Genomic DNA, 27019 nt, shown 5'->3' on the forward strand with positions numbered 1-27019 from the left:
CCGGGCTCAGGGTGTGTGCAGTCGCCATGTTGTCTGAACAGGGGGATGCATGTATTTTGCGTGTGCATAAAGTTTTGAAATGAGCAAACCAGAACCCTGAATAATCCAGGGGTTGGTTCATGCATACCAAAGCTGTACATGCATGCAAAACGTGTTCGCTGCCCCTCTTCAGACCTTATAGCAACTACACATATTGGGAAGATTTGCATACAGTTGAGGGAGGGGCTCCTGGTACACATGGATGTAATGTCTGAAATGGGTTAAAGATGGTGGATCCAAATCCACATGTTCCTGTTCAAACTTAATAGGTACAGAAGTATACAATTCAACATGCATCCCTTTTGAAATACCTAGAAACGGGCTCTGATCCTTTCCCTGTGAGATATCTGAATATTTTACAGGGACATCAAACTTTGCATGCATGCAAGGGCCGAATGAAGGAGACTGTAAAAAATCTGCCTTATCCTGAAACAGCCCATCAGCTCATCTTGCTGGATGCTCCTACTGCAACAGGTAGCTCATGGTTCATTGGCAGATCAATGGTAAATTTCTGGTGGGACAGCTAGCTCATTTTGGTTGCTGGGACATTTGCAGGGGAGTTTTTGCTAGACTCGATGGACCTTGCTTTAATCTGGCAAGGCACTTCTGCAAATTAAAGATAATTTAACATAGATTAGTGATGCCCTAAGCGTTGAACGATCCTGATTATGTACAAGAGTGTTGCACACTGGTGAACCATAGAGATTTTAGCACACACACAAAAAGACTATGCAAGACTGGTCAGCTCAACCTTGGTCTACTCTGACTCGCAACAGCTCTCGGGCCTTTCCTAACCCTACTACCTGTGAACTATCTAGGTGGAGATGCCAGGGACTGAACCTGGGTCTTTAAGTCAGCAAAGCATTGACAGTGCCCCTCCCAACAATTTGTAGCATGGGAGGGGCTGTGGCTCAGTGGTAGAGCATCTGCTTGGCATGCAGAAGACCCAGGTTCAATCCCCGGCATCTCCACTTAAAGGGACTAGGCAAGTAGGTTATGTGAAAGACCCCTGCTTGAGACCCTGGACAGCCACTGCTGGTCTGAGTAGACAGTACTGACCTTGATGGACCAAGGGTCTGATTCAGTATAAGGCAGCTTCATATGTTCATATATATTCATGTGACACGTGAAGAGTCAGACCCCAGGTCCATCTAGCTCAGGGCTGTTTACTCCAGCTGGTGCTGGCTTCCCAAGGCTTCAGGAAATCTTCCTTTGCTGCCTGATAGACTTTTTTCATGGCACAGGCCAGGTATTGGACCTGGGATTGTCTGTGTACAAAATATGCACTCTGCCACTGAGCCGAGGAGTAGTCCTCCTTTACAAAATGTCAAGTGGGACATGGATCTTAGCATTTCCCTTTCTCTGCCATATTGGTGAAGCTATCTGTTTGAGGGTAGGGAGGAGTGAGTTTATGAATGTGCTGCAGGATCGAATTTATATCTCTGCTGTACTCCAAAATCAATGGACAGAATAGAGCCATTGGTGGTGTATGTGTTTAAATTCACTGTAACTCCCTTTGAACCACTATTGGTTCATATTACTTGTTAACAACTATTTTGATGTAATTTAGGATTAAGAACCTATTTGGGATGGCCCCAGGCCTTGCTCTGAGATGACGTCTTTGCCATGGAGAAGCATGCCTGATACTTTGCCTCCCCCACCAATTGCTGCAGCTCATTATAAATCCTGGCATCTCTCATGATTGTGTACTATGAACCCTTTGGAAAAGAATTATGTTATTTTTGTGTTTTGTCCAGCACCTAGCACAATCCTAGAATAACAGATATATTTATCAGTAAGATATGCCTATGCAAACAGAGGTGACTGGAGGGGAGGGTGATGTGATGAAAGTCTAAAAATTAAGCATGATATGAAGAAAGTGGATGGAGTGAAACTTGCCCTCCCTTACCTTCAGCACTAGTACTCAGATTCACCCTTTGCAACTGATTGGCAGATAAAAGGAATTATTACTTCGCATAACAGGTAGCTGACTCATGGAACTCACTGCCACAAGATGTGCTGATTACCATTGGCTTGGATGGATGTAAAGGGGTGTTGGACCAACGTACGGAGGATTGGTCCATCACTGGCTATTAGCCATGATAACTAAATGGAACCTCTGGGTACCGAGGCAGAATGTCTCTGATTGTCAGATGTTGGAGAGCAGTCAACAGGGGGCAGCTGTTGTTTGTGTCTCCTCTGCGGCATCTGCCCATGGCTGAAATCAGGATCCTGGACTAGATGGAGCAGTGATTTGATCTAGCATGGCTGCTCTTATGTTGTTATGAGAGTTTGCATTAGGGATGCTGCAAATATCCATGGTTTGTGAACCTCAGTGCAAATACCCCACATCTGCTTTTGCCCAAAAAGAAAAAGGATCCAACATATACAGTGTCCTGACCTGGATGGCCCAGATTAGCCTGATCTCATCAGAACCTAAGCAGAGTTGGCCCTGGTTAGTACTTTGACGTCATACCCGTAAGGAATACCAGGGTCATTCTGCAGAGGAAGGGGAGGGGCCGTGGCTCAGTGGTAGAGCATCTACTTGGCAAGCAGAAGGGCCCAGGTTCAATCCCCAGCATCTCCACTTAAAAGGACTAGGCAAGTAGGTGATGTGAAAGACCTCTGTCTGAGACCCTGGAGAGCTGCTGCCAGTCTGAGTAGACAATACTGACTTTGATGGACCCAGGGTCTGATTCAGTATAAAGCAGCTTCATGTGTTCAGGAAGGCAATAGTAAACCACCTCTGTTAGTCTATTGCCTTGAAACCCTTACTGTGTTGCCATAAGTTGGTTGTGACAGGACAGCACTTTACACACAGATATGCAGCAGATTTTCGAATTTTTTTCATTGAGGGGGAAGAAAGCAATGACTCAGTGCCCAAGTTTAAGAGCTGCAGTGGGAAGTTATAGAAATTGCTCCCTCCCCAGAGTTCTCCCAATTCTAAATGCACACACACATCTCCCAACAGAGCTTAGATTTGTTCCTCAATGGGAAACATGAGGCGGCTTTGAGTCACTTTCACGTCACATCCCCCAGTGGCTCGCATATGGCTTGAGATGTACTTCCCAGGAGGGAACATGATTCTGCTTTGAGCCACTTTGCACTCCTAAAACACATCTGAATGTCCCCATCCCATTCAAAAGTGTTTATATTCTGCTTTGAGCTTTACTTCCTAATGGGGAACAAGATGCTCCTTTAAGCCAGAGGGCTCTTTCGCATGCATGCTGTTGTTTCTAAAGGGGAAAAAACCCTTTCAAAACATGAACGTACCGAGATTCACAATGTCAAACCATCACATGGACATCTGTGGCCACCAGGAGGGAAGGAGGAATTATCCACTGATACTGAGAGGCACCATCACCCATTCTGTTAAGCTATACAGGGTTTCAACTGGGACCCTCCTGGATTGAGGCAGGGAATCTAGCCTAGTGAACATCCTTGGATTATTAGTGTTTCAGTTCAAAGAGTCCTTCATTGTTATTTTCTGATCCAGGTTTAGGCAAAATAGGAACTAAGCGTTTGAAGCTCCCCTGCCCTGTGAGAATCACAATTAACAAGAGACATCTGGCTAACCTCAGTTCTCAGAGTTTGGCCTTCTATTCTTTCCTGGTCAACATAAATGAATTTCCTGGAATGCTACTGGCTGGTCTCCACATCTGGCCAGTGGCTGCAGGAATCCAAGGCTGAATAAGACTTGGACATGGGTATTGGGGCCATGGGTCAGTGATGGAGCATCTGCTTTGCATGTAGAAAGTCATAGAATCATAGAGTTGGAAGGGACCACCAGGGTCATCTAGTCAACCCCCTGCACAATGCAGGAAATTCACAACTACCTCCCCCCCACACACACACACACAGTGCCCAGAAGATGGCCAAGATGCCCTCCCTCTCATGAACTGCCTAAGTTCATAGAATCAGCATTGCTGACAGATGGCCACCTAGCCTCTGCTTAAAAACCTTCAGGGAAGGAGCGCTTACCACCTCCCGAGGAAGCCTGTTCCACTGAGGAACCGCTCTAACTGTTAGAAAATTCTTCCTAATGTCTAGACGGAAACTCTTCTGATTTAATTTCAACCCGTTGGTTCTGGTCCAACCTTCTGGGGCAACAGAAAACAACTCAGCACCCTCCTCTATATGACAGCCCTTCAAGTACTTGAAGATGGTTATCATATCCCCTCTCAGTCTTCTCCTTTTCAGTTCTCACCAGCATCTCCAGTGAACAGTATCAGGTAGTCTGTGATTTGTAAGACCTCCGCCTGAGGCCCTGGAGAGCCACTGCCAATCAAAATAGACAATATTGGTCTTCATAGACCAAGAGTCTGACTTGGTATAAGGCAACTTCAAGATGCATTACAGATCCAGCTCCTTCTACAGACTAGCCCTGACAGATTCCTGGCATGCTCCCCGCTCCCCTCCCCCCAAACAACTCCAAATTGTGCAGTTTCCCAAATGACGCATTCCACATTCCATCCTTTAGGCCAGAAGCACTGTTTTATTTCATTCACTGCGTTTGGGGAGATTAAAAAAAAAATACGGAGAAGGCAATTGACTTAAAGATGGCATAAATGCAGCTTGGATATTATGGTGTATGCTAAATTTTAATGGCATTTAGAAAAAGCGTTTTGTGGGGTAGAAAATAGAAGCGAACCTATCAGACATCTAGTGTGCTGTAAGCTTTATAGAGCAGAACACTTTTCTGCTACAATCCGAAGGCTCTAAATGCAATAAGGTGCCTTGGAAACCCCCCCGGGGTTTTTAAATATACGTTTAAAAAATTGCATATAAAGAAGTAGAATAAACGGATCCATTTTCAGTGAAGGTAGACTTCAAGTGGGAAGAGGGAGCTTTTAAGCATTTCATGTTTCGCAAATAGTTATTTATTGACAAGAGTTATTAAAATATTACCGAGTTAGGAAGAAAAATGCAGTCACTGGGTGAGTTTTATTCCTATAATTTTGCACATTGGTTCTTACAGTTTAAAAAAAATCCTGCTACATTTCTTTTTTAACTTAAATGCAGTGAAGGATTGTCAAGCACAGAGCAGCCGCCTTTTGCCACAGTTTTAGAAAAGTGACTCTGGAGGGAGTCTGTGCCGTTAAACTCTCGTTTTTAAAATGAAACAAACCTAAGCATTCGTTAGCATTTTTGACCCGAGCAGTAGCTGCTGGCACTGCCTCAATGTGTCCAGTTTTAAATTTTTATGCCTGCCATTCAAGCAGTGGCACTCTTTGTTCATGTGAAGGTTTACAGGCTTCTTTATACTTCAAAAACACTTTCCAGGTCATTCCTCATGCGCTGCGTTAGAGCAGAAGACCCAATCCAGGCCCTGCTGCTCAGGCAGCCTTCCCATAGAATGGCAATCATTTCAGTTTTCATTTGGGGATAACCTGTTCAAAGTGCATCCCCTCAAAGCAGTGGTTTTCCCAGTCCTGCCCACCCAGCAGCTATTTTCCCTTTCCTAGACCCCACAGTGGCCGGTTCCCACCATCACCAGAAGGCATTTTTTTTTTTTAGGTTTTTAAATTGGTAATTGACATATAAACATACTGATATAAGATCCCTGGTGGTGGTGCTGGAGGGTGGCCAATGTAGGGATGGGGGAAGGGAAAATGTGGGATAACCCATTCTCTGCGTTCCCCATAGCTGCGGTGCTTCACTGGCAAACACAGCAAAAATGGGTTTCCAAACATGTTGCTATGTAGGAAAGCCCAGAGCCCCATGGCAGGAATTTTACCACCCACGATGAACCTGCCGTTTTGTCTCACAATGAAAGAAGGCTGTTCGCTCATCCACCTTATCGGCTGTTTCTTCCCCTCTCTCGGCCTGGCTGGCATCCTCCGCTGGCTAGGAGATGAAGCAGAGAATGTCTCCAAAAGGGTACCCGTCATGCTGCTTACATGCAGTTGCTTGAGGATGCATGTTGGGGTTGCCAGTTGAATACTGGCAAACAGTGGCCAATCTTTGCACTGCAGGGAGTAACGTTGCACAACGATGTGGGCATAAAGTAATTTGGCCATTTGCTGTGATATTTTTTGGAGGATTCTTTGTTGGCGACAATCTCTCTGATCTGATAGAGCTTGGATTCCAGTTTGAATGTAGATCAGGCATTAGAGTTGGTAATAGTGCTGCCTTGTCAGGTCGCTATTGATAGAATCAGATTGATGTTTTCAATGAGTGCTGCAGAGATTCTTGGAGTTGTGAAGGCCACCACCTGAAAATTAGATGTCTGCCCCTCTTGGCTTGTTAATTCTCACCAAGAGAAAGTTAAGGCCCCTCTTTTTCAGAGTGTGAATTGTTCCTTGGCAGAAGATTTTCCTGGCCCTTTAACAGAGGGAGGTACTAGATTACTGCTAAAGAAGTCAGCATGATTCAGGTAACTAGAAGCCAGTTTCAAAATTGCCTTTCTTTGGGGAAGTAATTGAACAGGAGCGGGTAGAACAGCTTCAGATTTTCCTGGGCAACACATCTACCCTTGACCCATTTCAGTCTGGTTTCAGTCCAGCTTCAGGATATTTGTTGCTCTGGTAGATGATTGCCATTTGCAGATGGACAGGAGCAGTTTCTCTCTGCTAATTTTGTAGGACTGACAGTGGCCTTTGATACCATGAGCCAGTTTATTTTGTTAACTCATTTGGTGAATGGAGGAGGTATAAAAGGAATGGTTTTCTAGTAGTAGCTTTAGTTCATTTTGTTCCAGTGGACTAAAAGAATTGCCATTGAGGTCAATTCCTTGTAAATTGACGTGTGGGACATCTTGAGGCTTTGGGGTTGAGTTCTATGTTTCATTAAACAAGTCTCTGGAAAAAGCCATCTCTCTCCTGGCTTTCATGTCTGGATGCCAAGACCAGAAGGCCAAGAAGGAACAATCCAAAGCAGAATCCAGAAAAGTCAAGGTGATTCTGGTTAGAAGAGTTGATATCTATAGGGAATTGTACACCAGCCTTGTTTAGGGTAATTCTATCTTTGGCAATTTTTGAGAAGAGTTTAGGAGAACCCTTGGGCCCGGCTCTGCTAATGAATAGGCATGACGGTGCTGGTTACTTAAGCTTCCTTCTTGCAAATATGATTGGTTTTGATAATGCTACCTTCCTAGGGTCAACTGATCTGGCTCCACTGACCCATGCTCCTTTAACGTTGAGGCTAGATCCCTTTGTGTGGGGCTGCCCATAAAGACAGGACATTCAGGTAATTCACAACTCAGCAGACCCATCTTCAGAGTAGAATAATAGAATCATAGAGTTGGAAGGGACCACCAGGGTCATCTAGTCCAACCCCCTGCACAAGGCAGGAAATTCACAACTACCTCCCCCCCAACACAACATCATCTGCTTAAGCTCACAGAATCAGCATTGCTGAAGGATGGCCATCTAACCTCTTCTTAAAACCCTCCAGGGAAGGCAAGCTTACCACCTCCCGAGGAAGACTGTTCCACTGAGGAACCGCTCTAACTGTTAGAAAATTCTTCCTAATGTCTAGACAGAAACTCTTCTGATTTAATTTCAACCCATTGGTTCTGGTCCAACCTTCTGGGGCAACAGAAAACAACTCGTCACCCTCCTCTATATGACAGACCTTCAGGTATTTGAAGATGGTTATCATATCCCCTCTCAGTCTTCTCCTCTTCAGTCTAAACATACCCAGCTCCTTCAACCTTTCCTCATAGGAAGAAATCATTTTTATCATATTACACCAATTCTAGAACAATTACACTGGCTGCCAATTGTGTTTTAAAGACTTTCATGGCATGGGATCCACATAGCTGAAGAAACATCTTTCCTTTTATTAGCCTGGGAAAGGACTTGGTTCTTCCCGCCAGCTTTTTCTTTCTGTTTCCTCCCATCGAGACGTAGGCTGTGCAAGCAAATAGCCCCAAAACATCCTCAGTGGTTTCTTTAGTACTCCGACATAGACTGCCAGTGGAGATAAGCGCCCGTCGCCCCTTACCAGCTTTCAGGAGGCACTTCCTTATTCTGGAGAGCTTTTTGTTGACTCTCTCCCTTTCTTCAAGGAACTTAGGGGCAGTGTACTTGGTTCTCCACTTGACCGTTTGATTCATATAACAACATTGTGAGGTAGTTTCACTGAGGGACTGACCCCTTTTCCTCCAAGGAGATCAAAATGGCATACATGGTTCTGCCCTCATTCTTTTGTTTTAGCCTCAGAACAAAATCTCTTTGAGATAGGTGAGGCCAAGAGAGTGTGGCTGGCCCAAGGTCACCCAGTGAGCTTTCATGGCAGTCTGAGGGTTCAAACCAAGACCTCCCAGATCCTAGTCCCCCCCCACACTCTAACCACTATGCCATACTGCCTGTGGATTGTGGATGTGGATTCAAGCTGTTGCTTTATTGATGATGCTCTGATGTGTTTGTTATGGTGTTATGGTTTTAAGTGTCAGATATGCTTGTATAATACCTTCGTAAACAGACTTCTGTAAACTGAGATCTATAAATATTTTAATAAATAGATTTTGCCTGAAGTGAAATAAGAAGCAAACTTGGTTTGTCCCCCTAATGTGACAAAATACTTGGAGAATTTTGAAGGCAGTTAGCAAAGCTCCAGTGAGAATGGTAGCGTTTCTTTGGTGGGGGGGTGGAAGAGGTTCATGTATCCTTAGTTTAGGCGTCCCCGGTCTTGGTGACCCTGTAGGCACTTTTGGAAGAGAACATGCCTTGGATGTCATCAGAAAATGGTTGCTATAGCAAGGACATGGCCAGCCACAAAATGGCTTCCAGGAAGGCTGGGGCCAATCACAAAGTACTGAGGAGATCCAAGGCAAGCATCCTCCGGTGATGATGATGATGATGAAGAAGAAGAGTTGGTTTTTCTATGCTGATTCTCTCTACCTTTTAAGGAGAATCAAATCGGCTTGCAATCTCCTTCCCTTCCAGTGCTTTGGAGCGGTGGATTCTTATCTGGAGAACTGGGTGTGATTCCTCACTCCTCCACATGAGCGGCGGAGGCGAATCTGGTGAATTGGATTTATTTCCCCGCTCCTACACACGAAGCCAGCTGGGTGACCTTGGGCCAGTCACACTCTCTCAGCCCCACCCACCTCACAGTGTGTCCGTTGTGGGGAGGGGAAAAAAAGGTGATTGTAAGCTGGTTTGAGTCTCCCTTAAGTGGTAGAGATTCTTCTTCTTCTTCTTCACAACAGACACCTTGGGAGGTAGGTGAGGCGGAGAGAACTCTAAGAGAAATGTGACTGACCCAAGGTCACCCTGCTGGCTTCATGAGTAGGAGTGGCCAAACCAACCCTGTTCATCAGGTTAGAGTCAGCTGCTCACGGGGGAGGAGTGGAAAATCAAACCCAGATCTCCAGATCAGAGTCCACCGCTCTTAACTACTACACTATGCTGAAGGCAGCTGTTTCTGAAGAGGTGGCTTATGCATAGTTTGGAGAGAGTGGACAGGGAGACGTTTTTCTCCCTCTCCCATAATACTACAACGCGGGGTCATCTGCTAAAGCTGGAGGGTGAGAAATTCAAAACAGATAAAAGGAAGTATTTTTTTCACACAACGTATAGTTAAATTGTGGAACTCCCTGCCTCAGGATGTGGTGATGGCTGCCAACTTGGAAGGCTTTAAGAGGGGAGGGAGCATGTTCATGGAGGAAAGGGGTATTCACGGCCACAAGTTATAATGGATAGTAGTCATGATGCATACCTATTCTCTCCAGGATCAGAGGAGTTGGCCACTGTATGAACAGACTGCTGGACTTGATGGGCCTTGGTCTGATCTAGCAGTGCTTTTCTTATATTCTTACGTTCTTATGTGCAGATACAAAAGGGGCTTCTTCCAAAACAGCTCCTGTTCCAGAGATGGAGAAAAAAAATATGGGACTGGCTGTTTATTTGGGGGAAGAGATGCTTTCTCAAAGGAGCAAATGGGCATCAGGAAGCTCCTCAGTCGGCACCCAAGGTGCTAGAGTGTGCCGTGGTGTTAGGGATCACTGCACAAACTTTTCTTGTGAGGAGGCCAGACTGCTGCTTTCGTTACCGCTTCAGTACATCTAATGGAAATTCCTTGTTCAAAGCCGATTCAAGGATCAGAACTTAGACAATCGTTTTGGTCCAAATGGGGTGGGGGGGCATGAGGATTCGACATCAGTAGACTGGGATGCCGGCGATCAGCCTTGGTTGTTTGTTTGCGGCAGAGCCGTTCTCTTTAGTTTAATGCAAGTTGCTTGGCATCTCTTAGGGAGCCGAATTTTTGCAACATAACTCAGGGAGTTGTACAAATACCCCATCAACAGCGCAGCGGCTCATTTCATTGTCCTCAGTGCATGGAATCTTCATTATTTGCACTGTTGATAAAAGGCAGGGTTTCTTAGCAGATCTGCGCTACTCCATTTAGCTGAGAACAGTGATTTATTCCCCCCCTCACTATTGGACATCCTCTGTTTCCTTGGGTAATAAAGAACTCCCACACTGAAGAGGAGAAAATGGCTCTCTTCTCTTGCTGAAGATGCGGGAAGGACAGGCCCAGACTGTGCTGGCTGGAGGGGAACCTCTAGGGTTTCCAGGTCTTGAGGTTTAAGCCAAAGTCTTAGGGATTTAGCCTTCTTTTCAGGGTCTCCACAAGGAGGAGTAAAATCTCTAATTTGCATCAAAGCCAGAAATAAGGGGGGGTCAGGTTGTGAGTCCCAAGCCCTGTCTCCTTTTCTCTCTCATGGGAGAGCATGGCACAGAGACAGGCATTAAAGCAGACATCCTTTTGAAAGCACAAGGATAGAGAACAGTAATCCTGCACCAGAGAAACATTAGGATGGGAGACGTTTAGAGTTGCCAACCTCCAGGTGGTAGCTGGAGATCTCCTGCTATTACAACTGCTCTCCAGCCGATAGAGATCAGTTCCCCTGGAGAAAATGGCCACTTTGGCAATTGGACTCTATGGCATTGAAGTCCCTCCCCTCCCCAAACCCCACCTTCCTCAGGCTCCATCCCTAAAACCTCCCACCGGTGGCGAAGAGGGACCTGGCAACCCCAGAGAGGCTTCAGATAAATATTTTTAAAATTACTCAGTGCCACCAGGCTCCGCCTGTGCTCCAAACGGCCCCAACCTTGAGCTTTTAGTCTCCACCCAGGCGTCTCAGTCTTGTTAGTCCCAGCACAAATGGTACACACATGCTTTGTGGGCAGCATTGCCTGCCATACAGCTTGAAAATCAGAAAAACAGTGATTGGCCATGATACTGCCTCTGTGTTTGGGGCAGTGTATCAGATGTACGTGTGCGTCTCTGTGCCTGCCTTCAAGGCACAGCTGACTTACGGCGACCCCGTAGGGCAGGGGTGTCAAACTCATTTGTTACAAGGGCCATGTCACTTCGTCAGGCCGGGTCAGGCCTCGCCAGCCCAGATTGGGACTGGGGGGTGGCTGCCTCAGTTGGCAAGCCTGCAGCAAGCTCACCAGCCCAGGTTGGGATTTGGGTGGGGGGTGGCTGCTTCGACTGGCAAGGCCACAATGGTCTCGCCAGTCCAGACTGGGACTAGGGGAGCTGCCTCGGCTGGCTTGCTGGCCAGATAAGAGCTCTCAAGGGGTCGGATCCGGGCCCCAGGCTGTATGTTTGACACCCCTGCTGTAGGGTTTTCAAGGCAAGAGACATTGAGAGGTGGTTTGCCGTTGCCTTCCTCTTCGTGGGCTGAGAGAGTTCTGAGAGAACTGTGACTGGCCCAAGGTCACCCAGCAGGCTTCAAGTGGAGGAGTGGGGAATCAAACAATTTACACCCTTTTAAATTTTACCCCCAAATCTCCAGCTTGATGTGAAATGCCTGTCGCTGCCTTAATAGTAGAGATTGTTTGTACAGGGAAGCCTGTGGGGTGGGGGGGTGTACTTCTGCCAAGGTCCTGGGTACCTAGAAAGAATAAAAGGGTGGGTGGATCCACTGAGCGGTCGTCTGTGTCCCACAATACTCAATGGGATGCCCTGAGAAATAATCTTGCTTGTACCTGCATAACCTCACCCTTTCATCTGTGTAGCCCCGCCCAGGAGTTAGAACACAGGCATGGACTTCCATTATTTTAGGAATATGGGGGGAGTTGAATAAATTGTCCCTGCATCCTTAGCACAAGGGCCTAGTACACATAGATTTCCACAGTTGGCCTTTCCGCCCTAGCCTTCCTTTTAACACCCCCCCCATTCATGCCCTCCCCCTCCCCAGCACCGGTATAGATAGCTGCCTTCCCTTGTCTGCCCAGGCTATAAAAATGCTCCAAGTAATTATGTCCCTGGCAGGTGATACTGGAGAGAGAAAGGGAGACCCTTTATCTACGTGAGCAGAGCAGCTCTAGGCAGACTTTTATCAGTTGCAAGCAGGAAGGACAAAGGGGGGGAAGGCTTATTCTGCCAGTGATAAGGATCTGAACTGCGCAGCAGAGAGACCTAGGACTTCATCACTTGGGGATCCCCTCCCCCCAGCCAAGATGGATTTTCGGGGGGTTGGGGTTAGCCATGCACATTCTTCGGGGAGGGGAGCACATTGGCTTGCTTGCAGGTGCAGAAGCATCTGCTGGTGCTGCCTCCTCCTTGCAACCCCTATGTAACTCTATTACTGTAAATCAGGGGTGGGGAACATCAGGCCCGGGGGGCATTTAAGGCCCTCGAAATCATTTGGTCTGGCCCTTCATGGGTCCTGGCAGATGTCTAGCTCAGAAGAATCTAAGACTGGCGATCCACCCCCTCCCGCAGACAAGAATAGCCTCTATTCAAGGAGGATGTGAGTTTGATTTGCTGAGAAAAGGAACCCTTTCCCCCCCTTGCAGAAGAGTCGATAGCTATAGAGCTGCTAAGACCGCCCAAGAAACTGTGTTAACCCTTTCTCACCCAGGCCGTGGAAAAACGTATTCCTTCTATACTACAAGAGGTCTGGGGGCAGAAGTGGCGACAATGGAGGATTTAAAGGGGGCAAGGCCAGAATGCACAGGGGTGGGGGGAGAGTTCTTAGCCAGTGTGTCCTCATTTCACCCCTGCAGGCGGAGGTAGCAGGAGCCGGCTGTAGAATCCGGCCCCGACCATGCAGAGCAGGAGCAACTCCGGCGTGTGGCTGGACAGCTGGTGCAACAGACCATCCTGTGCCACCAGGTGGGCGAGTGCGCCACCGGTTGGATGCCTGCCTGCTTGCTTGTGCCGAGGGGGTCATCTGGGGCAGCTGCCTGCTTGGGGCTTGGTCAGCTAATTTTTAAATTGATAATTTTGTATGGCCCCCGAATGATGTTATAAATATCCAAATGGCCCTTGGCGGAAAAAAGGTTCCCCACCTCTGCTGTAAATAAACAGTGTTCTGCACCTGCTTGCAGCCTCTCTGCTGCTGCACCCTTGAAAAGGCCTCCCTTAGAATAGTCTTGACTGCAGGCGGCTGGATGAACAGAAAGGAGAAGGAGGCGACTGTCAAAGTCTTCTGTGCCTTGGAGAGAGGAAGATGGACATCTTTGGATTATTCTCTTTGTTCTTCATGCTATTTTAGCAGCTGAGTCAACACTTTGTTTGGTATTTAAGAAAGTTAATAGGGAATACTGGATAAATAATTTAAGGTCATGGATAGGTTCTGAGGAGCCGTGGCTCTGATTTTTCCGAGCATGGGTAATATGACTCCTTTGTTCTTCAAAGCAGAACATTTCAAAAAAAAAATGTTGGCAGTAAACCTGAACCTTTCACAGTGATTGCACCTTCAATGTTAACCTTAGCCAGTTGGTGTTGAGAAATGTTAGCATGTGGCTGCCTTTCTCTGGCGGTGGTGTGAGAATTCCCTCTGATGCATTGTATGCACACTTGCTTCACCAGTGATGGGCGTGGGTAACTGTGAGCAATCTTGACTTAGATGAGGCCTACCCTGCAGGTGAGCCTGAGACCAGTTGGCTAAATCAGGTGACAGGGACTCTGGGCATGAACAGCAAAGCTCATGGCCTCGCCCAGTAAGCAAGCTCTAAGGGGTGGTTTGGACGTGCGTCTTTCCAGGCACATGCAGGGTCAGGGGTATGGCGTTCTGTCGTTTCCCAGTCAAGAGAGCAGTACCTCTAGCATGTTGCCCTTTTTCACTCTGAGGCACTGGCACCCAAAGTAGAGGATCTACGGCCATTTTTGCATGGTAATTAGAAGCGTGTTCCAGGCTGAATTGCCCCGCATCTTTTTTTAAAAATTTTTGCACCCAGAACCTTCATTCCGGAAGTGACTTTGGGTGTTTGCCAGGAAGAAACCCCCTCAAGGAACTATGCAAAACAACAGAGGCGTGTTGGCTATGCACATGCTAATGGCTATGCAAACAGGAACAAAGCAGGCAGGCGAGCGGGGGTGAAATTTATCCTTTTGCTTCGGGACCGTGAATAGGCATTTTTAAAAGTTGCATTTTAAAAAAGAGCTTTGAGCGAGCATCAGAATTGACCATGCAAAAATCGCCTTCAGTTTCAGGGCAGCCCATCCATATCCCTGGCTAACAGTGATGCTGATCCACCAGTCTCCTCACACCGCATTCTCTGTTGCTCTCAGCTCAGATTCTGAGCAGCTTCTTGCTACTCTATATCAGAGCTGGTCCTTTTCTCCTTCATTTTCCCCAATGTCCTTTGACCTCCCCCTTGCCGGATGACTCAACCCAACTAACCTCTAGCTTGTAAACTAGACTATTATCTGGGAGGCCTATATTCAGATTGCCACTCTGCTATGAAGCTCGATGGGTGAACATGGACCAGTCATTCTCTGCCAGTACCACCTACCGCACAGGGTTGTTGTAAGGATAAAATGGAGAGGAAATAACTTTCTGTGCCTGAGAGCCAGCGTGGTGTAGTGGTTAAGAGCAGTGGTTTGGAGCAGTGGACTCTGATCTGGAGAACTGGGTTTGATTTCCCCGCTCCTCCACAGAGGCTAATCTGGATTTTTTTCCCACTCTTTCACGTGAAGCCAGCTGGGTGACCTTGGGCTAGTCACAGTTCTCTCATACCCACCTACCTCACAGGGTGTCTGTTGTGGGGAGGAGAAGGGAAGGTGATTGTAAGCTGGTTTGATTCTTCCTTAAGTGATAGAGAAAATCGGCATATAAAAACCAATTCTCCTCCTCCTCCTCCTCCTCCTCCTCTCTAAGCTCCTCGGAGGACATTCAGGTTAAAAATGTGATAGGCAGATAATTTGCCAAACTGGAAACTGCTGCCGCTGCCTGCTTGCTCATAGATTAGCATCTTCTGTTGCTGATCCGCTATCAAAGTTCATCCTGCCTTCTCATGCCCAGGTATCTGTGATGAGAGAGAACAAAGCTTGAGGAAGCCTTTACACAAACAAATCACCATGTGGTTTCTGCAGTTGGGCAGGCAGAAAGGAGAGATGTGAGGAATCCTCCTGAGAAATGCCCATAATCTTCTTGAACCTCAAAATAATTGGGATGTTTCTCGCAAACAGGAATCTCCAGATTGGCTTGGACACTTCCATTTGATTTGCCCACTCTGTATTCAGAGTTCCTTCTAGGGTTGCCAGCTCTGGGTTGGGAAATACCTGGAGGGGGAAGCCTGAGGAGGGTGGGGTTTGAAGAGGGGAGGGACTTCAATGGGGTATAATGCCATAGAGTCCAGGGTATAATGCCATAGAGTCCACCTTCCAAAGCAGCCATTTTCTCCAGGTGAACTGAGCTCTGTTGCTTGGGGATCAGTTGTAAAAGCAGGAGATCTCCAGCCATTACCTGGAAGTTGGCAACCCTATTTCCTTCAGAAGCTCTGAATTCCCAGCCTGCCATATCTTACTATGTGGTATCCACTGCACAGCTTGTGTGAAGGTTTTCCATTGGTCTCAGCACAAGGTTTGCATGGAATTAATCTAGGACATTTCACTAGCCTTAAAATTCCTTTTGCTACCCTTGAAAATTCCTCAGATGTTTCACAGAGCAGGAGTGCCCCCCCCCAATTCCTCTTCTGGTGAAATTTAGCTGTCTTCATGAGCTAATATTAGGCTTCATGCTTAAAGGCTTTGTACCCTCCTGCTTAGGGCTGCCAACCTCTAGGTATTAGAAGGTGATCTCCTGCTATTACAACTGATCTCCAGCCGATAGAGATCAGTTCACCTGGAGAAAATGGCCGCTTTGGCAATTGGACTCTATGGCATTGAAGTCCCTCCCCTCCCCATACCCCACCCTCCTCAGGCCCCACCCCAAAATCCTCCCGCCGGTGGCAAAGAGGGACCTGGCAACCCTACTCCTGCTGGTGACACCTGCCGCCTGGCAAGGCCTCTGTCCAGACTCCAAACCCAAATCCTGTGCCTGATTTTTCCTCCCATCTTTTGGTGGGCACCACTGTCTGAGCTTCCTGTGAGAAAGGGCAGTGACCAGGCACAGAGATCTCTCCCACTTTCTCCTGTATGCCCATAAGCGTCTCCTGTGGCTTCCTGGCCTCCTCCCTCTACGAGAGATCCAGTTATTGAGCTGTACTTTTGGAGAGAGCGTAGGAAGCCCTGGCCTTCTTCAGCTGCGTCTCAGTTTCTGAAAGTCTTTTGCATCACTCTTCTATGCTGTAAAATGCTAACCTAAACATCTAAACAGGCATCGTGCGCCAAGGAACAGATTTGTATCAGCTTGGGTCCTGATTCATTATTCTTTTGCTGGCAGAGCGATGGATCGTTATCGTTATGGGATTCCTCTGTTTGACCATATGGTTTTGTTGGCTGTGCAGGATTTCTCAGCCGGGGAGCGGCAATTGAGCCATCTGGGTGGTGTTTGCCCAGCTCCTTGAAATAGCTTTTGAAATGCAGGCTTGTATGTGGGTGTGGGGGGTACTCCTCATTGTCATGAAGAAATTGCATCTTTTCTTCTTCCACATCGATGAAGAAGAGCCTAGGAAACCCCTTATTTTGGGTGGGTTCAGCCCTCTCCCCCCTCCCATTGTTTTCCCTCCCCCCCCTTTCTTGTTAGTGGAAAGGCAAGGAAAATAGTACCAATTTGGGTGGCACCTTCAAAAATGCTCCACTTCCCATCCACAGGGTGGGCAAATATACTTTGACTGCAATCTTTCCAAAAAGATGATGTCAAAGCAGGTTTGGAAATGACTGCTGCAAAGCAGGGGGAATCCCGGAAAGTGGAATGTGGAAACCCCCAACCCTTAAAAAAAACAAAAAACCTCCAGTTTGGATACTAAACCAGAACACAATTTCTATGGGAAAGCAACCCAGTGCGATGATTCGATGCAACAGAGGAGTGTCTTGGCAAACCGTTCAAGCCATGATACAGACTCCTCCCCCCAAAAAAAAAATGGTTATTGCATGGTAAGCAATTGTGTGAATACACCCTAAAGGATCAGCAGAGGACCCTTGGGTATTGACACTTCTTTCCCTCACACCCCTTGCCATGAAGGTGCCAACCTAATCTAGCACAGCGGGGACTCATCATTTCATGTTATTTGTCAGGATGTCAGAAACTGCCCTGAGGTCTTGCATTTCTGTTCACAGCCTTTGTAAGGATATTATTTCCCATTGCAACCCGCTTTTTTTATAATGTCAATATGCTCAGATCTACTCCTTGGAATTACATTTTATACACAGCGCTGCACTCTTGATGCCCCAGAGAACACGTGTTGTTGAACTTGGCTTTCAGGAAAAAAAACAGGCTGTTTTCAAATAGGAACTCGCAAGAGACCTGGGCTTTTGGCAGCCCAGGGTATGTTTATTGTGGTCTGGAGTGACATGTGCAAAGGATCTTTAATTGAAATTCACCTTTATAATTCAGAAACCTCTTTTCCTCTCCACTTCTTTTTTATTACTGTGATTTGAAATCTATTGTGGAGAATGATTATCTTCAAAGATTAACTCTCTTTGGGTAGGTTGCTGCATTCGTGGAGGTCATTGGAAAGACCGAGAGCTTGGGGAGGGGTTTATTTCAAAATTCTCATCTTTGGTAGCAAAATAAGTGCTGCATCTTTTCTGAGAACCAAAAACCTGCCCCATTCGATCAGACCAATAGGCCACTAAGCTCAGCAGACTCCCTTTTTGTGTATGCGTGGCTTATTGGCAGAATGTCGGTTTTGTACGCAGAAGGGCTCGGGTTCCCTGTCATCGCCGGTTTAAAAAGTTTAGACAGCAGGAGATATGAAATACCCCTCTACCTGAGACCTTGGAGAGATGCTGCCAGTCAGAGTAGACAATACGGTCCCTGAAAGACCAATGGTTTAACTCAGTATGTAGCAGTTTCATGTGTTCATGTGGTGCCAAGCCAAACATTTCACCTGGTCATGATGTCTTCTATTGTTAACATAAAGCATCTCCTATTCCAAGGCAGCCCTGTAAACAGATAGGCATTCTGGCCCACATACTGTGTGTGGCAGCCAACGCAGACCTCTGTTGGTTCTGTTGGTTGTTTGCAGCATATCAATAGAAGAGAAGCTCCAGCTTAACAAAGCCTCCTGAGTCAAGTCACCTGGCAGTGTATCTGCTCTGAGTTTCTAAGCACAAGTCACCAGTGACTCTTGAAGAAAAACGGGGGCTCCTCTGAGGGCTGGTAAATCTTACTATGCACGCGCCAAACAAAACCCTTTTCAGATGCACCACCATTTTCACTGCAGAGTAAACATGTGCCTTGCCCATCATCTCAGATCCGTTTGAAGAGGCATTTATATAAGAAGCAAATAAATCCTGCAACAAGGAGTTCTGTAGGGGAACTGTCTGCAAAGAAGATCCTTGTGTTTTGTTTTAAGCCTACCCTCTACAAGTCTGGTATCACAGAAGTCCCAGCACCTTAGGATTCCATGTTGAGAGGGTGGAATATCCACAACTGGGGAGAGTTGCAAAGGCCTAGTGGTGAGAACCTGGGTGGGAGATAGACAGCAGAAGCCCCTGTCAGACTTGTGATCTGGCTTCTAAAGTGTTCACTTTTTCCTGATTTGGAAAAAAAAAAAAAACCTTTCTCTTATTCCAAAATAGTTCCTTTACCTTCCATGCTGTCTGTTTCCATCCACGTCCGACTTCTTGCCAAGTCCCTGGTTCTCTCCTGTCTTCAAGGGACAAAATTAAAATGATGGTTTGATTATGAAAGGAGGATTGCACCAGAATGCACAGCTGGAGCCGGGCAACTCCTAATCAACTGCCCTGACTTGGGTAGTATTGGATAGTAATGTAATTAATTGGATTGGGCCTCTGCTGGGGATTGTATGGCCTGAGAGCTACTCTGGAATTTAAGGCACAAATTGTGTCTTACAATCCAGTTCAGAAAACCAAATCCAACCATCTTATGTTTTGACATGTCTATTATTTATATGCAAATGCACTCTTTCCTCCAGAATTTCCTTGGAGATAAACTTTATTAAGAAAGTTAAAGCAGAGGACACAATATGTTAATAGAAGATAATCAACGTGTGGCTACCAGTGACTTTGAGGACTGGATTTGTATGGAAATCTGCAGAGAAACAGTATATATTCTTCTTCTGTAGAGTCTATAGAGGCATGGTACAACCCGATCTTGTCAGACCTCGGACGTTAAGCATGGCCAGTACTTGGAAGGGAGACCTCCAAGGAAGGCTCTGCAGAGGAAAGCACTGGCAAACCACCTCTACTTCTCGCTTGCCTTGAAACCACCTTGCTGGAGTTACCATACATAGGGTTGCCAACCTCCAGGTGGTGGCTGGAGATCTCCTGCTGTTACAGCTGATCTCCAGGTGACTGAGATCAGTTCACCTGGAGAAAATGGCCACTTTGGAAGGTGGACTCTATGGTGTTATACCCCGTTGAAGTCCCGCCCGTCCCCAAACCCCAGGCTCCACCCCTAAAATCTCCAGGTGTTTCCCAGCATAGAGCTGGCAACCCTAACCATACATCGGCTGTAACTTGATGGCACTTTACAAACACATAGAGGCTATGGCATCTATGGCAGAATGTGGTGTGGCCTGGTGGTGTTGCTTATGTTTCTCAGAGGTGCCACGTGCTTGCACTGAGGACAGATAGACCAGAAAAGGCCACAGCAGTCCAAGTCCCTGGGCTTTATGAAATCTGAGGGAGGGGCTGTGGCTCAATGGTAGAGCATCTGCTTGGCATGCAGAAGGTCCCAGGTTCAATGTCCAGCATCTCCAGTTAAAAGGGACCAGGCAAGTAGGTGACGTGAAAGACCTCAGCCTGAGACCCTGGAGAGCCGCTGCCGGTCTGAGTAGACAATACTGACTTTGATGGACCCAGGGTCTGATTCAGTATGAGGCAGCTTCATGTGTTCATGTGAGGGCAAGTTCTCCATTCTTGCTACCATCAGTGGAGGCCCAGGGAGGAGCCACGGCTCACTGGCAAAGCATCACCTTTACATGGAGAAGATCTCGGGTTCCATTAACAACTTATCCAGTTGAAAGGATCAGGTAGGAGGTGACACGAAATACCTCTGCCTCCCTCAAAACCTAAAGAGGTGCTTCTGGTCAGAGGTAATCAAGGCTCTGACTCTTGTACTCAGCCCCCCCCACCATGTGTATGCCCAATTTTGTTCTGTCCTAGGAACAGAATATGGACTAGGAAGAGCACCAGAAATGAAGCTGTCAGCTGAACATTGCAGAAAAGAATCCTGTGAAATAAAACCTTTTTTTAAAAAAAATGCCTAGAGCAGGACTGCAGTATTTTTGCAGGTCTTCAACAGTAGTCTGAGCACAGTTGTCTGAGCTTCTTCTCAGGTGACAGATTGGGGCTTGTTCCTACTAACGGTCCCCGAAGATTGGAGCCGGAAAATGGTTCCCAAAGATTGGGGCCCCTTCAGCCCTAGCATCTGCTGCCCAAAGCATCACTCCTCCCCTGTGTGCTTCCTCACAAGTGAAGAAGAAGAAGAGTTGGGTTTTATGTGCTGACTTTCTCTCTCAAACCAGCTTACAATCACCTTCCCTCCCCCTCCCCACAACAGACACCCTGTGAGGTAGGTAAGGCTGAGAGAGTGAGCTGCCCTGGTGCTTGCCACACTGTTGCTTGGGTGGCATTCCTGATTATGCGGATGAGGGAGGGCCGGGCTGGGTGTCGCCTCTGTACCAGGCAGTCCAAACTTTGGGAGCTGCAAACGTTATGCAGGTTTTGCCTGCAGTAATAAATGGTGGCATTTATTACTGACCTTAGAAGCTAAAATGACTAAACTGAGCCTGTCGTATTTTGGTCACATCATGAGACGGCAAGAGTCACTGGATAAGACAGTCATGCTAGGAAAAGTTGAGGGCAGCAGGAAAAGAGGAAGACCTAACAAGAGATGGATTGACTCAATAAAGGAAGCCACAGCCTTCAATTTGCAAGATCTGAGCAAGGCTGTCAAAGATAGGACATTTTGGAGACTTTCATTCATAGGGTCACCATGGCTTGACGGCACTTAACACACACACAATAAATGGTGGCAGGCTTCGGTCTTTTTGCATAGGATTTTCTGGCCTTGCTGCTGCTGGGGAAGGGAGGAGCAAAGCTCTGAAGCCTTCCCAACCATTGGCAGTCTTATCCAGCTACTTCTCTTGCATCAGGGATCCCAGCAGGCATCGCCTACACACACATATCTTTTGATTAATAAGAGCTAGGAGCTTGTGTTTATTTAAGGAAGCTGAAATTCTCAGGAACAGGCTCTGCATAGTAGCCATCTCCCGAGTGGGAAATTCCTAGAGATTTAGGGGCAGAGTAAGGTTGCCAACCGCCAGGTACTAGCTGGAGATCTCCTGCTATTACAACTGATCTCCAACCGATAAGAGATCAGTCCACCTTGAGAAAATGGCCGCTTTGGCAATTGGACTCTATGGCATTGAAGTCCCTCTCCTCCCCAAACCCTGCCCTCCTCAGGCTCCGCCCCAAAAACCTCCCACCTGGCAACTCTAGGGCAGAGTGCAGGGGAGGGAAGAGAGCTCAATAGGAACATGATGCCATAGAGGTAGGGTTGCCAGGCCCCTCTTCTCAACCGGTGGGAGATTTTGGGGGTGGAGCCTGAAGAGGGTTTGGGGAGGGGAGGGACTTCAATGCCATAGAGTTCAATTGCCAAAGCATTTTTCTCCAGGTGAGCTGATCTCTATCGGCTGGAGATCAGTTGAATTAGCAGGAGATCTCCTGCTACTACCTGGCAGTTGGCAGCCCTACACAGAGGCCACCCTCTGAAGCAGCCCTTTCCTCCAGGGGAACTGATCTTTGTAGTCTGAAGATCAGTTGTGATTTGGAGAGGACTCCAGGACCTACCTGGAGGTTGGCAACCCTATGCCCAGGACATGCATTTGTGTGGAAGGCATTTAAAGAAGAACAACTGTTGAAACCAGTCGGGCACCTAATGAGGGGAACCAGTTTGGGGAGAGCATTGATCAATACATGGAGGGTCACCTGTCCAAAGGCTTGTCCATATCCCTGCATCACAGTTAACGCAAAGGTGACTTCAAGGAGATGTCCGGAATTCACTCAACTTCCTCCTGGGAGAAACTGAGTAGGTTGCACAGGCCTTGTTGGGAAATTTAATTTGAGAAGAGGAAGGGACAGGTGGAAGGGAGGAGTCTCAGCTATCAGGCAATCAAGCCTTCTGTTCTTTCCACCTCCAAATTAATTTCTTGTAATTGTTTTGCGCTTCCAGAACTGTGGCAGCTTAATAATGCATCAAGAATGCCTTGTCTTTTCTCATGTCTTTGTGTGCCTTTACTTTAAGGCTGAGTTTTTGTGTCGCCTTTAGGATTAGGCATCCGAAAAAAAGGGTGGGGGAGAGAGAAAGAGAGAGAGATGTGTTAGTGGTAATGATGCAATCTGGTCTGATGGTATATCTGTAACATTTCAAAGGCAAAGGCGCATGGTAGCCAACAAACCAAGCCAGGAACACCTGTAGGAAAAGCGGTATTGTATTTGCCGTGGAAGCACAAGGTGTGCTTGTAGAAGGGGACAGGAGCTGAAGAGCATGCAAATAACTAAGTACATCAGACCAATGGCAAGGCCCAGAGGCCACCGTCTCCTCCTGCTGTTATTTCCAAGCAACTGATGCTCAGAGGTAGCCAGAGGTACCCTTTGGACAAGGGTAGCCATCATGGGTAATATCCATCAATGTCTAATCCTCTTCTAAAGCCATCTACACTAAAAGCCATCACCATCTTGTGGCAGTGAGTTCCATATGTTAATTAGAAATTCACTCTCTGCATTTTTAAAAAATACAAGAGACCAGACTTTTGTCTTCCCTGATTTGTCTAACCCTAAGCATCTCTGTAGTGCTTTACCAGCGTTTCACATACATGGTGTGAGTAATGCTTACTACAAGCCCTGCAAGGGTGCCCATTATTATATTCTCTTGAGGCTGAGAGATTCGTGGCTTGCCTAAGGCTACTTAAAAAGTTCGTGGCTGAGCTGAGATTTGAACCAGGGACTTCTTAGGTCATACCTCACATTGAAGTTGTCATTCTGTCCCATCCATTACAAAGGGCTAGTGTGCAGTGGACTGTGAGTCTTACCAATTACTTCTTCTAAGTGATCTCTTTTACCTCTTCATATACTATTTCCCTGGTTTGCACGCTGAAGCAGTGGTATCCCATGAGGGCCAAACGAGGGAAAGCACAGTAGCAATGGAGGACACTGAAAAAAAATGATGGATTTTTTACACTCATTTTGTCTCTCTTTCTCTCTTAATTTGGTGACCAAGACATGCATAAAAAATGGGGACAATTTCAAGGGAGCGATTGAAAAATGGAGCTATTCTTCAGCAATAGTTAAACTGATATTAAATCATTCAACTCAGCTCTAAACTTCATCAAAGTCCGTTACATCGCCTGTTACACAATGGGTGAGGCTGTTGTACATTTGACATTCACTCAGGGTAACACTGCAGCATGGGATCTATAGGCTTTGAGATGGTTGGGTGCCAAGAATTGGGCAGATGCCAGTAGCATGAGTGTAAAGAATAAGCATTGCAGAGTTATGACAATAAGGAAGGTCCAAGATGCACTGCAGATTCACCAACAACCCCATGATGAACCTGCCATAATTTCTAGATCTGGAATTGTATTTGACAGAACCTTAATGTTGGATTCCAATCGCCCTACATGAACAGGTGCTAGGAGAGCAAGGCAGGAAGATTTCTAAAGAGCCTGGTGCCCTCAGGCCTGGAGCTTGCCTTTTTGAGATGCATCTTGGTTCTTTTCTGTCCTTATGTCTGTTTACTATTCATCTTCAATGGGAAACTGCAGTATCCAGGACTTCTGAGCCGAGAACGTTTCTCTCATGTTTTCTGGAGGCTCTTAACTTGCTGGTTTGAATATATTTATTTCAGCTTTTAAAAAAATTCCTCTCCTTCTCTGGGGGCATGTTGCGAATGTTTAAAATTTCCCATCATAAGCAAAGCCTGTTAAGTGAAGTGAAACAGAAAGAGACATCTCAGGGAATAGCTCACCAAACCGACTCCTGTTCACATGCAAAAGGGAGCCTCTGCTGAGCCTTGGGAAAGGAAGGATTGGAAGGCATGGAGCAAAAATGTTTTCAGCTATTAATAGACAGAGGCGGAAGGAGGGGCCAGGAATGAGTCAGATGAACATTGGCTGAGTCAGACCCACATCCCACCTAGCCCAGCCTTGTCTCCTCTGGCTGGCATTGTCTTTCCAGGTCATTAGGCAGAGGAGATTTCCCACCTATGACCCGAAAGGCAATTTACTGGAGACACTGGAGATTGAACCAGGGACCTCCTGCATACAAAGTGGGTGCTCTTCCGCTGAGCTTTGCCCTCATCCTTTTGAGGCTGCATGGATGCTTTCTTTGGAAATGCCAGAATTGGGGGCTGAGGAAAGAAACACATAAACACATGAAGCAGCCTTATACTGAATCTGACCCTCGGTCCATCAAAGTCAGTACTGTCTACTCAGACCGGCAGCGGCTCTCCAGGGTCTCAGGCAGAGAGGTCTTTCGCATCACCTGCTTGCCTAGTCCCTTAACTGGAGATGCCGGGGATTGAACCTGGGGCCTTCTGCATGCTGAGCAGATGCTCGACCACTGAGCCACGGCCCCTCCCCATCTCAGCCTACATAAAGATTATGCTGCAGGACATGGGGTTGGTGCTGAAAAATGGCTCTCTTTCTTGCCTGTCCCGTGGGGGAAGGCTTCCCCCATGTTGTGCCACCACGGCATTTTGTGTTTCCCCACCCCACCCCTCTGCATCACTAAATGCATGGATTTGACTGGTGGTGTTTGCTTCCTGTGAGGTTTTATTTGTAGCTCACCAGAGCTAGGTGTGGCTTGGGGAGGGGAAAGGGAGAGAACTCCTCGAGATCAGCTTTCCAGAGCCCCTCTCTCGTTGGTTTGGTGTTCACACTCCTTCTCCATTACCGTGATGGAGAGGAGACTAGGGGTAGCTCTGTCCTTGGCAAAAGCAATCTCATTATATATGCCCGAGCAGACATTTGACAATTAACGAATGCAGAGGGACTGGGTAGAATAGGAGCCTGTATCCATCTTTTACTCCTCACTGATCTCTAACTATTCTTACAAATGGTCTGGAAAGTAGGGCATTTAACTCAACATGGCAATTATTTTTCACCTTTTTCATATTGAGAGAATAGATTTGCTTTGATATGGAGCATTGGCTGGGCTAATAGTATTAATGACGGATGCAAAAGGATGGGGCTAGGATTGCCAGGTCCCTCTTCACCACCGGCGGGAGGTTTTTGGGGTGGAGCCTGAGGAGGGCGGGATTTGGGGAGGGGAGGGACTTCAATGCCATAGAGTCCAATTGCCAAAGCAGCCATTTTCTCCAGGGGAACTGACCTCTATCAGCTGGAGATCAGTTGTAATAGCAGGAGTTCTCCAGCTATTACCTGGGGGTTGGCAACCCTAGATGGGGCAGAGAGAACAACAGGTTTGGAACATAGGTTGGTTTCCAACCGGCAATGGATCAGGACCAGCTTATAGAAGGAAAAGGGGAGGTGGCTGCTTTTCCTCTCTCTCTCTCTCTCTCCCTCCCTCCCTTTGAGCTCCTTTGCATTGTTATTGCTCATGCCTCTTCAGAAGGGATTTGAGGTGTGCAGTTTTGCGACAGCATTTTTCTTGTAAGAGAGAACTGAGCTACGCTATTTTTGTAATAAACTGTTTGCAAATATGCCTGTGGAACAGCAGGAAAGAGGACCCAGACAGACTGTCTGCGTTTTCCAATGTTATTTATTTATTTATTTATTTAAATGTTTATACTTTCTTTTCTTCCAGTGGGAACCCCAAGCAGCTTAAAACATCATCCTCATTTCCATTTTATCTTCACAGCGACAGCCCTGTGAGGTAGATTAGGACAAGAGGTGTAAGGTGACTGCTTCAGCTGGGGATGCGCCATAAAACATCCTGCTGTGTTGTGGCTTAGAAATGCCAACCAAAAGGGGAAGATGTAACTCCTTAGGCAGATGTGTCCATGCCTACGGACTTGGCTGTCACCAACGGGAGATAGTTTTGATCACAGAGATGGAAATGCTAACTAAGGCAATGCTCCTTCTCCTGATTTCCAGTCTGATTTGGGATCTCACATGAGCAACACAACAAATTAAAGTGGTACACAGTAGTGGGGCGGGGGGAGGCTGGCCACGATTGGTGGTAAATTTGGCCATGCCACTGATGTGTGTTATTGATTCTCCAAAAAGCATCTGCCCATCCTTGCACCTCTGGAAAAGGTGCATCTTGCTAAAAGGTGCACCTCTGGAAAAGATGCATCAGCTTCAATATTCTATCTTCCTTCTCTTTGTTCATCTCGCCGTTTTCCACTGACTCTTCCAACCTCTCCTGAGGGATGAACACGTGAAGCTTCCTTATACCGAATCAGACCCTTGGTCCATCCAAGTCAGTATTGTCTACTCAGACCGGCAGCGGCTCTCCAGGGTCTCAGGCAGAAGCATTTCACTTCAACTACTTGCCTAGTCCCTTTAACTGGAGATGCCGGAGACTGAACCTGGGACCTTCTGCCTGCCAAGCAGATGCTCTACCACTGAGCCACGGCCCCTAACTGCTAAAAAGGTGACTTCACCTTTCAGGGGCTATGGGGGCTGAGCCTCTGTTCTTGCTCTCCAGCTTTCTGTGTCAGCTGAATGGTTTGCAGGTTTGGTCTGAGAGA

At 47.0% G+C, this 27019-nt stretch overlaps 1 protein-coding gene across 5 annotated transcripts in view; it reads left to right on the plus strand.

Moving 5' to 3' along the window:
* CAMTA1 (calmodulin binding transcription activator 1) overlaps window positions 1-27019 on the plus strand; it is an 815188-nt gene that overhangs the window by 434931 nt on the left and 353238 nt on the right. The gene's annotated exons all lie outside the window — the stretch shown is intronic.

This window comes from Euleptes europaea, chromosome 19, assembly GCF_029931775.1.
Source record: "Euleptes europaea isolate rEulEur1 chromosome 19, rEulEur1.hap1, whole genome shotgun sequence".
Taxonomy (NCBI): domain Eukaryota; kingdom Metazoa; phylum Chordata; class Lepidosauria; order Squamata; family Sphaerodactylidae; genus Euleptes; species Euleptes europaea.